This window comes from Bactrocera oleae, chromosome 2 (assembly GCF_042242935.1).
Source record: "Bactrocera oleae isolate idBacOlea1 chromosome 2, idBacOlea1, whole genome shotgun sequence".
Lineage (NCBI taxonomy): Eukaryota > Metazoa > Arthropoda > Insecta > Diptera > Tephritidae > Bactrocera > Bactrocera oleae.
The window spans coordinates 50649858-50665298 of NC_091536.1; positions in this window are offsets into that span (position 1 = coordinate 50649858).

Here is a 15441-nt window from a genome sequence, read left to right on the forward strand (position 1 = left end):
AATAAAAAACCGCAAATATAATATGACAAATTACAATCATATATACTAATAGAATAATGGGTAGACTAGTACGATCACCAAACCAAATAAAGTTGGTTACATATAGAAAGATATCCATACTCTATACCACTGAATCGTAAATAAACACGCCTTTTTCTCCATACAGGTAAATATGGATACAGAAATGAATTCAATCCCAACGCCAACAATGCGGTCGGCCATAGTGTGCCTCGCCCTGGGGTTATTCCAACAGCGGCGCCCCGAACATCAGACGCAACCGCACCGTCAACCACCGCTGGTATACGAGCATCTGCAGCTGTTTCGTCTCCTCCAGAGGCGCCCTATCGCATCCGCCCCCTTTGTCGCCGTCCACACAAACTTCAGCACTGCGGTCTCTTCAAAGGCATGTCGCCGACACAACGCTAGCAAGTTGCCCAGGCGCAGGGTCATTGTCACAATTGTCTGACCCATACACACACAACGCAGGAATGCGACTCCGGGGCTATGTGCCAAATGTGTGGCAGGCAGCATCACACGCTGCTTCACCGTACCCCGAGACGAGCGGTCAGTCGGCAGCCTGCCACACGAATCCGCGGCGCAAACAGACCGCAGTAAACCAATCGCCCCGAAGAACTCAGACATACCGCACACAAGACAACACTGGCACACACACCACACCTGGAAACAACAGAACACCAACACACCACACGCAACTCATCATACAGCCGCACACACACACACAGACTAGGATCTCTACACAACACACAGTACAAAACATCTGTCCTCGAAGCGGATAGCCCCTTCCTCTCAGCGACTTTCTTTTGGCGCGAGTGTCATTTCATTCCTTTTATCAACCATTTTTTATACGCAACTTATTACATACATTTTTCTTACCTCTCCACTGGTATGCGACCAGGGAGTGCGAATCTTTGTGCTAATTATTTAAAACAAATAAATTTTGTGAACATTTTTAAAAAAACAGAAAAAAAAAACATATAAACCGAATTTCTTTTGAATATACATGGAGTGAACGTGGCAAGTAAGTGCTGGTGTTAACAGAAAGTGTATTGTGATGTTCCAATACCTCTAAACGAAGTTATAAAGCGTATCCAAAATCACCTAATAGCCAAAAACGACGATCATCGCTTCGTATTTGTTTTGAAAAAAGTCTCACCCTCTCTAACAATCGCTGCAAATATACTAAACGCACTCATTTTTATACTCTTGCAACATGTTGCTACAGAGTATAATAGTTTTGATCACCTAACAGTTGTGCGTATCACCTAAAACTAATCTAGACAGATATAGGCTTATATATGTATAAATAAATGATCAGGATGACGAGGCGAGTTGAAATCCGGATGTCTGTCTGTCTGTGCGTCCGTCCGTGGAAGCTGTAACTTGAGTAAAAATTAAGATATCTTGCTGAAACTTGGTACACATGTTAGTTGGCAACATAAGAAGTTTGGTCAGAGAATGTTAATAAATAGAGAAGGAGCAAATGTTAATTGAAATCTTTTTGAGTACTAATTTATTATTCCAGATGAGAGAAATCGAAAAATATAACTTCAAAAAAGAAAAATACACCACGCAATGTGCAAAATGCTATAAATAGACACAACGAATATTCCTAAATGAAAAATCGTTGCGCATACCTATTTAGATTTATGTTTTCAATTTCTATGATATGACAAATTTATAATTATGAAAAGCCTTCTGAATTAAAAATCTGTATTACCGGTAAAAACCTCAGAATTCATAATAAAAAAACATTTAATAGGCCATTTTTCCAACTTATGTATGTGCGTTGCGTGAGTAATTGCTTATTGAACAAAGGATAACAATAAAACGGTGGCTAAGCGGCCGCGTTTCCACTTTTGTGGTGGCTTAGGTCGTAACCGTGAAGGAGTTAAGCTCATTCCGAATACGAGCATATAAGTTCGAATCCTAAAACTCATGTAAATTATATTTTATTTAATTTTTTTATTTTATTAATTGGAGTCTAAGCATATCATTCATTCATAGTATGCAAGTATGTATTTCAACAAAAATAAGTGGATGTATTTTCCTTATAATGCTTCATTTTTGTGCCTAAAATGAGTAAAATCAGGTGCTCGGTTTCACTTACCAGTATGCAAATCAAGCAACAATGATTATATCGGGGAACTGTGATGGCACAAGGAGGTTATAGAGGAACCGTTGTCAAAATTTGACGATAGGAATGGCACCGCCCACATTTAAGCGAAACCATATATCCCCGGAACTGCTTGATCAATTTCAACAAAATTTGGTACATAAAATTTTTTAACAATCCCATCTTGCAATGAGAAAATAAGCGAAAGCGGAATACAACCACGCCTACTTCCTATATAGCACAATTTTAAATTCCATATGATTTGTTTTACTTTTTTACTATATAAATCAACCTCCAAAAAATATATTAGGACAAGCCTTTGTACAAATAGTGCTTATGAGATATACCATCTTGCGTCTAAAAATTGTCAAAATCGGTCTGTTCAAGCCCCCAGTTACGGAATATGAGTGCCTGGTGCTAACTTTTTACCGGAAATAACGGTCAATTTGTAAAATATATTATTGCAATTCGAAGAGAATCTCTTTATGATATTAGTATACAACTATGCATTTCAATAAAAATAAGTGGATGTATTTCCTTATAATGCTTCATTTTTGTGCATAAAATGAGTAAAATCAGGTGAAAACTTTCCCTAGCTCTCATATAACAAATCACAGAATTTTCAAACATCTGGTTGGTTTTATTCCACACAACACATGGGCTGACTTTGATCGGGCCTCACTCATAGATAGCGTTAGTTTTTTTGAATTCGTCTCATTATCAGTTAGTACTAACCTTCGAAAAACCGCTGTTAAAATTTCATGATATTCTATTCATTAGTTTGCGAGTTATTGTGCTAAGAGTGACGCTGCTTTTGTTATTTTGAAACAATGGATAATAAACAATTTCGTGTTTTAATTTTACACTGCTTCTTGATGGGAAAAAATACCGTTCAAGCGATAATCCAATAACACAGTGGGCGTCCAAATGTGGCTGCAACAGTGGTATTGTGTTGCTCTTGATGGAGATTATATTGATGCATGAAGCCAATTTTGAACAAGCCAATGTGTTATGTATGTTGGTGATGGTAATGAAACTCAGGGAGTATTTTATTCTATTAAGAGTATGTAATGTAGGAAGTGTATGGATATAACATATAATATTTATAATATATATATAAATATAATGCCGAAAATATACTTTAATAAAATTAAAAGAAAAAGTTTTCTTAAAAATTGAACGTTTTCACATCAACTCACAATATTAATTTTAGTTTTTACAGTTTAGTTTATATCTCATATATCTCCTTTGAAGATGATTTTAATACAATTTTAGATGACGCGAAATAAAATATAATATAACTTAATAAAATACAAATTTGATTGTAATCCGTAGACGATGTCGCCGAATAATGAATGTTGAATTGTTTCGTAACATTTTTTAATATAAAATTTTCCTTAGACCTAATGGTATTTTCCTTGCTTTGATACTTGCTAGTTGCACGAGTATAAAATATTCGGTTCCACTAGAACTTAGCTGATGCTTACTTTTTATTATTATTTTGATCTATTTTATTTTTTGAATAATTTAAAAGCTTTTATTCATTTGTAAGATGGGATAAAAACGAGATCAAAAATTAACAAATTGCTCGTATTTCAGAACACCAAAACCAAATTCACTCGGTTTTATATTCATTTAATTTTCACTTTCACTCGGATTCCAGAACCTGCCTGATTACCTCCAAATTTTAAAATGATTGATGAGTAATTTTCAAAGTTTTTAGTTGATAACATTTGAGATAATGAAAGAGAAAGATCATTCTTAATTTTCAACAATAATATTTAACATTTTTACTAAAAACATTTACATATTTAATTTAATTCAGTCCTATTCGTAACGTACATTTTAACAGTGTCATTGCACAACGGGGCAACAGGACAATTTCTCCATTTATTTTTTTAGTCGAATTGGTTGCTTCAATAATATTTCTTGTAATCTTTTTGATTACTAAACCTGTACCGTGGCATAAATGAGGTGGTTTGAAATTACGCTGAATAATAAATAATAGGTAAACCAATTTTCAAGCAAAGATTATGTCAGAGAATGTTAATGAATAGAGAAGGCGCAAATGTTAACTGTACTAAAATGTAAATTATTAAAAGGGAAAATTGAACATGCACAAGTTGTAAAATAAAATTACACCACGTCAAAAAGGAACCTTACCTTCTTTATAAGCGAACTCAACAAACAACACCACTCTAAGAAGGAACCAAGCAAATTTTCACCACCTCATAAGGGAACGGCAAATGTATGTATGTGCAGATGTTCTCTGGCATTTGCCTATTAACAACAACAAATGATAGATATATACGTAGATGTAGATAATTGATAGAAATAACAGTAGCCTAATCGGTAATCGAAGTATTTAAAATAATTCAATTTTCAATTGAAAAACACTGCAAAACGACAAACTTGACAACATAGCCGACCGACATTGTCGCAAATTGTCCATTCAAACAAATTTTGTCAACTCCTTTTGTTAGAACTCAATTTCTTGCTACGCCCGGTCTCCGCGCGAACTCGCCGTTACTTCCATGGCATGGCCCCATGGACAAAGGCGTTTCAACGGATCATTATATTGCTTAATTTGTATAGAGAAATACTGATATCTTAGGGCTTATTGACATAATATTATCATACTTACATAAAAATATAAATACAATACACATAAATTCATACTTCAAACGTTTTTAAAAACTGACCCCTCCTTGCCTGCGATCGTTCTACTTGCTTTTCGCATAAAACAAAAAGTGAAGTATTTGTTTGTGCGGGGCAAGGAGAAGCAAGCATCAGCGTGGGCTTACGAATGATGTGTGATCTTCATATTTGTGTAAATATGCATCAATAAGGGAATATTCAACAAACCTAAACATATGACCATATTTTCCGGAAATATTCTAATTATTTTATAATATTATTATTCTGGGAAAATATGCTATTAAAGTTATTGAATTGAGTTATGATTTTTTGGTAATACATTTGCATATTACCAAAAAATCATAAGCATGTGCATAATTCATGTAAGAACATTCTCTGTATCTATTCACAGCAATTTCCCCGTTTCGGTGATTGTAGCAGTGGTGTATTTCTAAAGTTACGAAGTTGTATTTTTCGATGTTCCCTCTTGTGAAAAGCTCCAATTAGTACTTTTTAACATTTGCGGCTTCTCTATTTATTAACATTCTCTGTTTTCAGGATTAAGAAACACAACTAAAAAAGGGTAATGAACTTAGATAAAAGCTTATACACAAAAGCTTTTCAAAACATTCTGTCAAAATGACTTCAAAAAATAATTAGTTAAAAGGAAAGTAGGAGAAATACGCGTATTTATTTGGGTACTGCTGAAACGAAATCTTTAATTGAAATATTGAAAAACTGCAAGAATATTTGCGCAAAGATTGAAAAAGAGCTTAAAAGTATTTGAATAAATTCTTAGAAAATGGGGAAGATTTATAAAATCACTTAAAGAAAACAGCACTTTACTTTCTGCGCTTATAAATAAATAAACATTTTATATTTATATACACCATTTACATATGTACATATCTATTATCATTAACTGGTACAAAATGGCCAACACATTTCCTATAACAATTCTACTGTTGTGCTTCCTTGGGGCTGCTGCTTCGGCTCTATTTGACGAATCCAACACTAATTATTTTTATCAATTCTTTTGTTGCAAATGTTATTCAAAATACAGTAAGTTTGTATTATTGTGTTCACATTGTTTATGTTAACCTCCAAGCCTTGCGTTTTCAACAACATGATGGCAGATAATCTTTTATTGAATATGTGAAATCGATCAAAAATTATCTAGATCTTGGTCTAAACCTCATATCCCTTTACGATCCTCCTAATCCATATCTAAAATTTAGCCCATTTGATTGAGTATATATCACATATATCTCATTTGAGATAATTAGCTTGATTATAATATAAATATTTCGGACAAGCAATATGTAGTTCATAAGATACCAAATTTGATTGTAGTCCTTGTGGCTTATTCGAATAGTGCTTGTTAACTTTTTACGTAACATTTTTTTATTAGAATGTTTAGCCAACACCTAAAAGTATTCCCCAGCCTTTGATCGTTGAAACTTGCGAGAGTATAAAATGTTCGGTTTACCCAACTTAGCCTAACCTTACTTGTTTTGATCTACGATTATTAAAAACTTCATATTTTTGTACTTCTCACAGCTGCCGTATATTTTATTGGTGCAATATTTTTTGGACCTTAAATAAATTCATCTGTGAAAGAATTATAGTTCTTTTCTTTGTAAATAAATTGTTTTTTCAGTGAAAACTTGTTCAAACATGATCATTTAATTTCAAAACTTTTAATAATTGTCGATGTATTAATAAACCAAAAGGAGTTATAAGAGTAATTGGGATACCAAATCAATAAATCAATATAGAACCGTGCAACAGATGCAACTGCGTCAAGGAAACTCGGCATATTTGTGTAACCATCCGGAAGTGTGCATATGTTAGAATTTTTAGATCCGAGCTATAATACGAGTACTCATTTGTGAGGCCATAAATGAAAAAACAGAAAATTTTCCTCAATTTATTGCCAATTTATTCAGTTGTGGGAATGCGCCTCGTTTGAAGATAATGGTGAGTGATATTATTGTTAGGGGATGCTAAGCACATTCATTTAATGATATGATATAAAATTAAATTTTAATATATTTTACATAAATATTGTACACCAACATGAAGTCAGCAATAGGTTTTGAACGAACTTTTAATCACATAATTTGGGCACCGAATACATTTTATATACATATGTATTTACATGAAATGCTTCTGTATCATAACTTTGCTTTTCTTCATTTTCACAGTGCACCGTGAATAGAAACAAAATGTTCTCGCCGAGTTTGGGGTTCGAAGCTTTGATACGCATTCACGCTATTAGAGGACGAGGCTAAACTTTTCTAGTGTTTGAGTGAAGTGAACGTATTTTTTAGCGCTCTAGGAATACTTGCTACATACCACTAGTTTTGTATAGTGAAACCTTTATAGTTCTTCTTAGTGACTCACCGGGAGACTGGACCTTCTAAGAGGATACGAAACCTAAAGAAATAGATAAGTACAAATCAGATTAAATTAAAAATTTATTTGCACGTATCTGCCCCTTTTTCGCGGTAAATTTGTTGAAATATAAATTAAGTTACAATTTCCCCTAATAACAGCATATCAAAACGTGCACTCAATTTTATTCTGCCGTTTTGTTTTTAACAATCAGCTGTTTCTCCGTGTTTGTTTCTCCTTCTTTGCTATTCCTTTTTCGTTTGCTTTTGGTTACGGCATTGCCAACTATCAAAAAGACGAATAAGGTTTTTTAGGACGAAGGACTAAACATACCTATTGACAGGTGTCCCCAACGATTCTCTAGCAGAGTTATGGCCTCTGAAATTAGACCACCAGAGAATCCTTTTCGGAGGAACTCTAAAATTTTGAGAACGCCTCCAAAAGAAAAGAATGAGGAATCCACCGCTGCTGGACCAAACGGAAATTAGTGGCAATGCCGCCCAAACGAGCGATGGTGGTAAAATCGGGAAAGAAAAGAGTAGTGATACTACCAATATTTTCAGCAAACTTGGCATGAAAATCAAGGAGCTTGAAAGCATGATGTCTGGTCAGATACACATAAATCAAGCTATGCGCGACCTTGTAAGCGGTATATCATGCCTATATGACAAGACTGAAAAATCAGAGAATCCATCGAAAAGAGTTATGGTAGGGAAAGCGTCGCAAGTCTCCCCTATTCATAAAGATAGAAACACGCCAAAAAGACTACGTGAGATATCAGGCTATTTACCTCCAACAAAAAAGCCTAAAAAGGCCTAAGGTACATCAGGAAAACCCTCAAAGGAGATCTGCTTTTAGAATTAAAAAACCAAGCAGACAAAAGAGCCGACATGTTCGAGAGTGCCCTAGAAGGAGTGATTGGTGAGATGGCGGTAATACAGCCAAAAACACATCATGTTACCATTATGTGCAAGGACTTAGATGAGATAACCACTCCCGAAGAAATCTGCGACGCATTACAAAAGGAGTGTGGGATTCAAAATCTAAAGAAAGAAAATGTTAAAAGTATGCGAAAAACCAGAAGCGGCACACAAATAGCGCTTATATGTCTGCGTGCCGAGGATGCCAAGACTGTACTTAAACAAGGCAAAGTAAAGATTGGGTAGTCTATTTGTCGCCTCCGAGAATATTCATCTATCGCTCGCTGCTTTAGGTGTTTCGAAGTGGGGCATATGGCGCATAAATGTCGCAACCCCATTGACAGGTCTTCCCTCTGTACACACTGCGGAACCTCAGGACACGTGGCAAAAGTATGCACTAATGCCCCGAGCTGTATGCTTTGTAAAGGGAAACACTCTGTCTTGAGTACGGCCTGTCCTAAGTACCTAGATATGAAAAAGTCAATGGAAAAATGAAGATCTTACAATTAACTCTTAACCATTGCGTTGCAGCACAAGACCTGCTAAAACAGACGGTGCTAGAAGAAAATATAGATGTCGCCCTGCTAAGCGAGCAATGTACTCAGCGTTCGGAAAGCACTTGGATTAAAGATATAAGTGTCAAGGCAGCAATATGGTCCTGGAAAGGGCAAGCCTTCACATCGTGCTCCAGAGATGCCCAAAATGGCTTCACATGGGCGAATATACATGGAATATATCTTTTAAGTTGCTATGCTCGCCCTAGTGCTTCAATAAGTGAGTTCGAACACTTTCTCCTGCAGCTGTCTCTAATGACAAGAAGCAAATCCCCGATAATAATAGCGGGAGATATTAATGCCTGGTCTACTGCTTGGGGTAGCAGAAGCACGAATCATCGTGGACGTCTTGTCCTAGAATTCTTGAGTCAAACGAACCTTACAATAAAAAAGGGCAATAAAGGTTCCGTAATAGACCTAATGTTTGCTAACGACGCGCTAAGCAGGCACATTAAGTGGACGGTGTCAGACATATACACAAATAGAGACCACATGGCCATAATTGCTGAAGTTTTGTTCTCCCGAGAAACGGAACCCCTCAGTAGAAATACCTCTCGAAAACGAAGTTGGAGACAAAAGGAGTTCGATACCGACGTTTTCGATATCGTCTGGAGTACGGCAAAGGCACCAGGCGGCGACGCCGCCCACTTGGTATCCGCTGTGCAGAAGGAACTAGTTGCAGCATGCGACGCAACTATGCGCAGGACGAGATACAATAACAAGCGAAAACCAGTGTACTGGTGGAACGAAGAAATCGCCACGCTGAGAAAGCTCTGTCACTCAGCTAGACGTCGCAGAGAAGCATTTAAACGCCAAAAAAAGCTCCTGAAGTCAGCAATCACTCGTAGCAAAAGAGGTTGTTTCGAAAAGCTTTGTGAAGAAGCAAACATAGACCCCTGGGGAACCGCGTACAAAATATGTATGTCAAAATTTAAAAATATGCCGCAGCAACCTAAGGATGCATCATTTATGAGAAAAGTCGTCGACGCATTATTTCCAACACATGAGACCATTTCCTATGCTATGCGTAACGATGTTACAGAGCCCCCTCTATTAGTTACACAAGAAGAACTACTGGCCATTGCGAAAAAAATTAAAAACTCCAAACCGCCTGGAATAGATGGTATACCAAGTAGAGCCCTAAAAGAAGCCATGACTCTGAGACCCAGTTTGTTCGTTAAAATGTACAATGCGTTTATACTGGAAGGCGTGTTTCCCGACCCGAGGAAGGTGCAGCGTCTGGTTCTACTTCCAAAACCGAAAAAGCCACCTGAAGAACCTTCATCATATCGACCTCTGTGCATGCTCGACACGATTGGTAAAGTGTACGAAAGCATAGTAAGAAACCGCTTGGAGTTAACAATCCAAAAAGCCGGCGGATTATCAGAGAGACAATACGGCTTTATAAAAAAGAGGTCCACTATTGACGCACTAATTGAAGTCGTTGATATTGCGAAATGTGCAATAAGTGGCAAAAGATGGAAAGGTGACACCAAGGCATATTGCGCGCTAATTACCCTGGATGTGAAGAATGCATTCAATTCTGCGAAATGGGCAAATATCATCAAGGCCCTGTACGAAATACGCGCTCCCCAATACCTTATAAATATTATTATGAATTATTTTGAGAACAGAAGGCTGCTTTTCGACACAGATGAGGCTACCAAGAGCTACTCTATCTCGAGTGGAGTACCACAAGGTTCGGTCTTAGGCCCCCTTCTTTGGAACCTGATGTACGACGCCTATGCGGATGACCTCATAGTGGTAGCAGTAGCGAAACATCTAGATGACCTCCGGGTCAAATGCAATGATTGCATAAATGGTATACGACGGTGGTTCGCAACCATGAGTCTAGAGGCTGAGCAGAAAACAGAGGTCTTGCTCATTAGCTCCAGGAAAATTGAAGAAAAACTATCGCTCACCATAGGAGAATGTCAGATAACTTCACAGCCACAGCTAAAGTATCTTGGCGTTATATTGGACTCAAGGCTAAAATTTAAAGAGCACTTGGAAAACACGACGAGTAACGCAAATAAAATCTATTGTATAATTATTTATCTAGAATGATGGCAAATAGAGGCTGTGTGCGTTCCAGCCGACGATTTCTAATAGCTAAGGCAAAGAGATCCGTTATACTGTATGCGGCTCGAATATGGATCCAGGCGCTAGACACAAAATCATATGCTAAACCAATAAGCACAGTGCATAGGCTTTCTGCGATACGCGTGATAAGTGCTTTCCGAAAAAAAAAGTGGGCGAGGTCATGTTCATTTTTCACAACCTTTATAACCACGCTTGCCTCTTTCCACTGACCCTCTGTGTCAGATTTGTATTTTGTAACTCAATTTGTGACTTATCACAATTTGACTTCTGTTGGGAGTAGTGATTACAGATTACAACTTACCTTTGATTATCCTTTTAACAATTATTTAATGAATGAATAATTAAAATATTTACATACAGATTAATGAGCAAATAAAAGTGGAACATGAAGAGCTTAAGAAAAGTCGTTACACCGGATTTGATCCAGAAGTGATTCTTGAAGAAAGAGAGTCAACACAATCTATAGTATCTAAAACATCCATACAATATAGCGCCAATGCAATTTTAAAATATGCTCTCGTGTTACCATTAAACGTAAAATAATATTTAATTAAATTTATAGTATAAATATAAATTTAAAATTCCGTTATACATAAAATTTTCAATGTCACGGTATTCAATATACTTCATTTAGCTACTGGTCAATGCTACATTTAGTTTTGTGGATTTGTTTTACTTATTGTGGGATTTACACATTATACTCGTACGTAGTTAATATTAATTATTGGGAAAATAGAAGAACGCAGAGCAAGACGCAATTAATATTCGGTTCATGGAAGCTCATAGAGACATTGTGAAGGGTGACCAAACTAAAGTCGATGCGCTCTGGAAGGAATAGGTTAAAGAGCTTAATGTACTTTTCGAAAGGTAAAAAACAAAAATTTCGCTTTTCTAAAGAAGTTTTCTTAAGCTAACATTTCATAAGGTTTGGATGGATTGGAAGGCTTTCTTCAGGAAAAAAGTTACCCACAACACTCCCGAAGCTAGAGCAACTGGTGGAGGGCCATTTAATAAATACACACTAACCGCAACGGCATATACGATTGCCCAGTTGTGCGACATATACACCGTTGTGGAAACTTTTAATTAAAAACAAGTAAGGAAGGGCTAAGATGTAACCGAACATTTTATACTCTCGCAAAGTCAAATGGTATACTCGTTTGAGATTTCTTTGTAGATTGACTGATATTTTCGGTAGAAGGTCAACTATAGGCACTGGGGTCCACATATTTAGTACTTAGGGGCTTGAACAGTTTTGGTTCGATTTAGACAATTTTAAGTCACAAGGTGACATACTTTAAACGTATTATTGACGCAAAGTTTTACCCCGATACAATCATTGTTGCTTGATATGCTTAGTGGAAAGTGAAAGAATCAGATAGAATTGAAAATTGTGTTATATGGGAAATTGGCGCGGTTGTAGTCCGATCTCTCCATTTTCGCACATAAAACATAGAAATATAAAAAGAACGTTATGCACCGAATGTGGTTGAAATCGGTTAAGCAGATCCCAAGATATGAGTTTTCACCTAAAAGTGGGCGGTGCACATTTGCTCCCAGTGAATTTTGCTATTATAGCATAAGCGGTTTAGGAGATATGCACATTAAACCTATTAGGGGCGGGACCACGCCCACTTAAAAAAAATTTAACTCCAGATGCCCCTCCCTAATGTGATCCTGTGTACCAAATAACAGTCTTGTATCTTATTGCGGAGCTTAGTTATGGCAATTTATTTGTTTTTGATTAATGGCGTTTCGCGGGCGTGGCAGTGGTCCAATTGCGCCCATCTGCATTACCAACCGTCTCATGGTGCCAAGAAACATGTCTACTAAGTTTCATAAAGATATCTCAATTTTTACTCAAGTTAGAGCTTGCACGGACGGACGGACAGACAGTCACCCGGATTTCAACTCGTCTCTTCATCCTGATCATTTATATATATATACCCCAAAATATCTAACTCGATTAGTTTTAGGTGATACAAACAACCGTTAGGTGAACAAAACTATTATACTCTGTAGCAACAGGTTGCGAGAGTATTAAAAATAAAGTTTTAATTTTCAAATCCACATATTAATATTTGTACTATTTTTGCATACGCTCATAATTTTCCGATTTTGTATGAATGGATATATTATTTCGCATTTCTGTAGCCTCTCCATTTAGTATGGTCTCGTATGTCACTCCTTCATTCACAGTGTGCCCACTTACATCATCTATGGAGTCATACTCTACGAATTCATGCACTTTATAGTATTTGCAAATATTATGCAGATTGAAAGTGTATTGTGATGTTCCAATACTTGGACCTCTTAACGAAGTTAACAAAAATGATTATAAAACGCATCCAAAATCACTGGGTATTAGCCAAAAACCACGATCATCGCTTTCGTATTTGCTTTGAAAAAAGTCTCACCCTCTCTAACAATTGCTGCAAATATACTAACGAGACAGATATAGGGTTATATATGTATTAATATATGATAAGGATGACGAGACGAGTTGAAATCCCGATGTCTATCTGTCTGTCCGTCCGTCCGTCCGTGCAAGCTGTAACTTGAGTAAAAATTAAGATATCTTGCTGAAACTTGGTACACAGGTTAGTTGGAACCATAAGAAGTTTGGTATTTTAGATGGGCGTAATCGGACCATTTCCACGCCCACAAACCGCCATTAATCGAACACTTATAAAATAACTAAGCACTAAATTAAGATACACATACATATATATGTAATTTGGTACAGAAGATTGTATTGGGGTCTGTAACATTTTTGAAAAGTGGGCGTTGCCCCGACTCCTAATAAGTTAAATGCATGTTTCTCCTAGACCATTCAAAGCATATAACCCAAAACTGCATAGAATAAATATTTTTGACACTTCCATCGACAGTGTGCAAATGGATGAAATCAGATAATAACCCCGCCCAAAACAGTTTTGTTAAAAACTACTAAAAGTGCGATTAAGCAATAACTAAATGCGTCAGAGACATTAAACTTTACATTCGTGATGGCACAAGGAGGTTATAGAGGAACCGTTGTCAAAATTGGACGATAGGAACTACTTGATCAATTTCAATAAAATTTGGTACATAAAATTTTTTAACAATCCCATCTTGCAATGAGAAAATAAGGGAAAGCGGAATACAACCACGCCTACTTCCTTTATAGCACAATTTTAAATTCCATATGATTTGTTTTACTTTTTTACTATATAAATCAAGCTCCAAAAAATATATTAGGACAAGCCTTTGCACGTCTAAATATTGTCAAAATCGGACCTTAACTGTTCAAGCCCCCAGTTACGGAATATGGGTGCCTGGTGCTAACTTTTTACCGGAAATAACGGTCAATCTGTGAGGTATATTACTACAATTCGGAGAGAGAATTCTATCCCCCATATACCTTATCGAAATATTTTCGGACTTCTGGTTTACTTCATACCACATATATCGGCTAAAATGTGAGCTATTTCAATAAAATTTAGTGGAACTACTTGATCAATTTCAACAAAATTTGATGAGAAAATGAGCAAAAGCAGACTACAACCACGCCTACTTTCTATATAGCACAATTTTAAAGTATAAAATAATATATTCACTTTAGAGTATATAAGTAAAGCATCAGAAAATATATTAGTGCAAGACTTTGCACAAATAGTGCTTTTGAGGTATACCATCTCGCGTAGCTGTTCAAGCGCCCACTAACGAAATATGGGTGCCTGGTGCTAACGTTTTACCTAAAATAACGGTCAATCTGTAAGATATATTATTGCAATTCGGAGAGAATCTCTTTATGATATTAGTATGCAAGTATGTATTTCAATACAAATAAGTGTATGTATTTTCCTTATAATGCTTCATCTTTGTGCCTAAAATGAGTAAAATCAGGTGCTCGGTTTCACTTTCCAGTATGCAAATCAAGCAACAATGATTATATCGGGGTAAAACTTTGCGTGAATAATACGTTTAGAGTATGCCACCTTGTGACCAAAAATTGCCTGAATCGAACCAAAACTGTTCAAGCCCCTAGGTACGGAATATGTGGACCTCAGTGCCTATAATTGACCTTCTACCGAAAATATCGGTCAATCCACAAAGAAATCTCAAACTAGTATACCATTTGACTTTGCGAGAGTATAAAATGTTCGGTTACATTCGAGCCCTTTCTTACTTGTTATTAATCAAATTTATTTTCAAAATGTTTAAATAAGTATGAATTTATGTGTATTTACAATTTTAGGTAAAAATTATAATATTATATTATGAAAATAAGCTCTAAGATATCAGTATTTCTCAATATAAGTTAAGCAATATTTTAATATAATAAAAAATGGAGTTTGCGCGGAGACGAGGCGGAGCAAAAAACGTTGAAAAAACCAAATGACAACTTTGCCGACAAACATATGTACATACATACGAGCTCCATACATTTTGGAGCCGAGTTTTGCGCAACGTCGCGGAGCTGAAAAAATTTGTTTGAATTGACAATTTCGGGACAATGTCGGTCGGCTATGTTTCGTTTTTGCAGTGCTTTGCTATTGAAAATTGACTTATGCTCTTTCGAAATACTACGGTTGCTAATTGGGCTGAATTTTCATAGCGCCACATTAAGATGAAACCTAATCGAAAAACTATGAAATAATGACACAATAATAAGTAAATATACTTGTATAAGAGTACAGTATGCAGTGTGCTT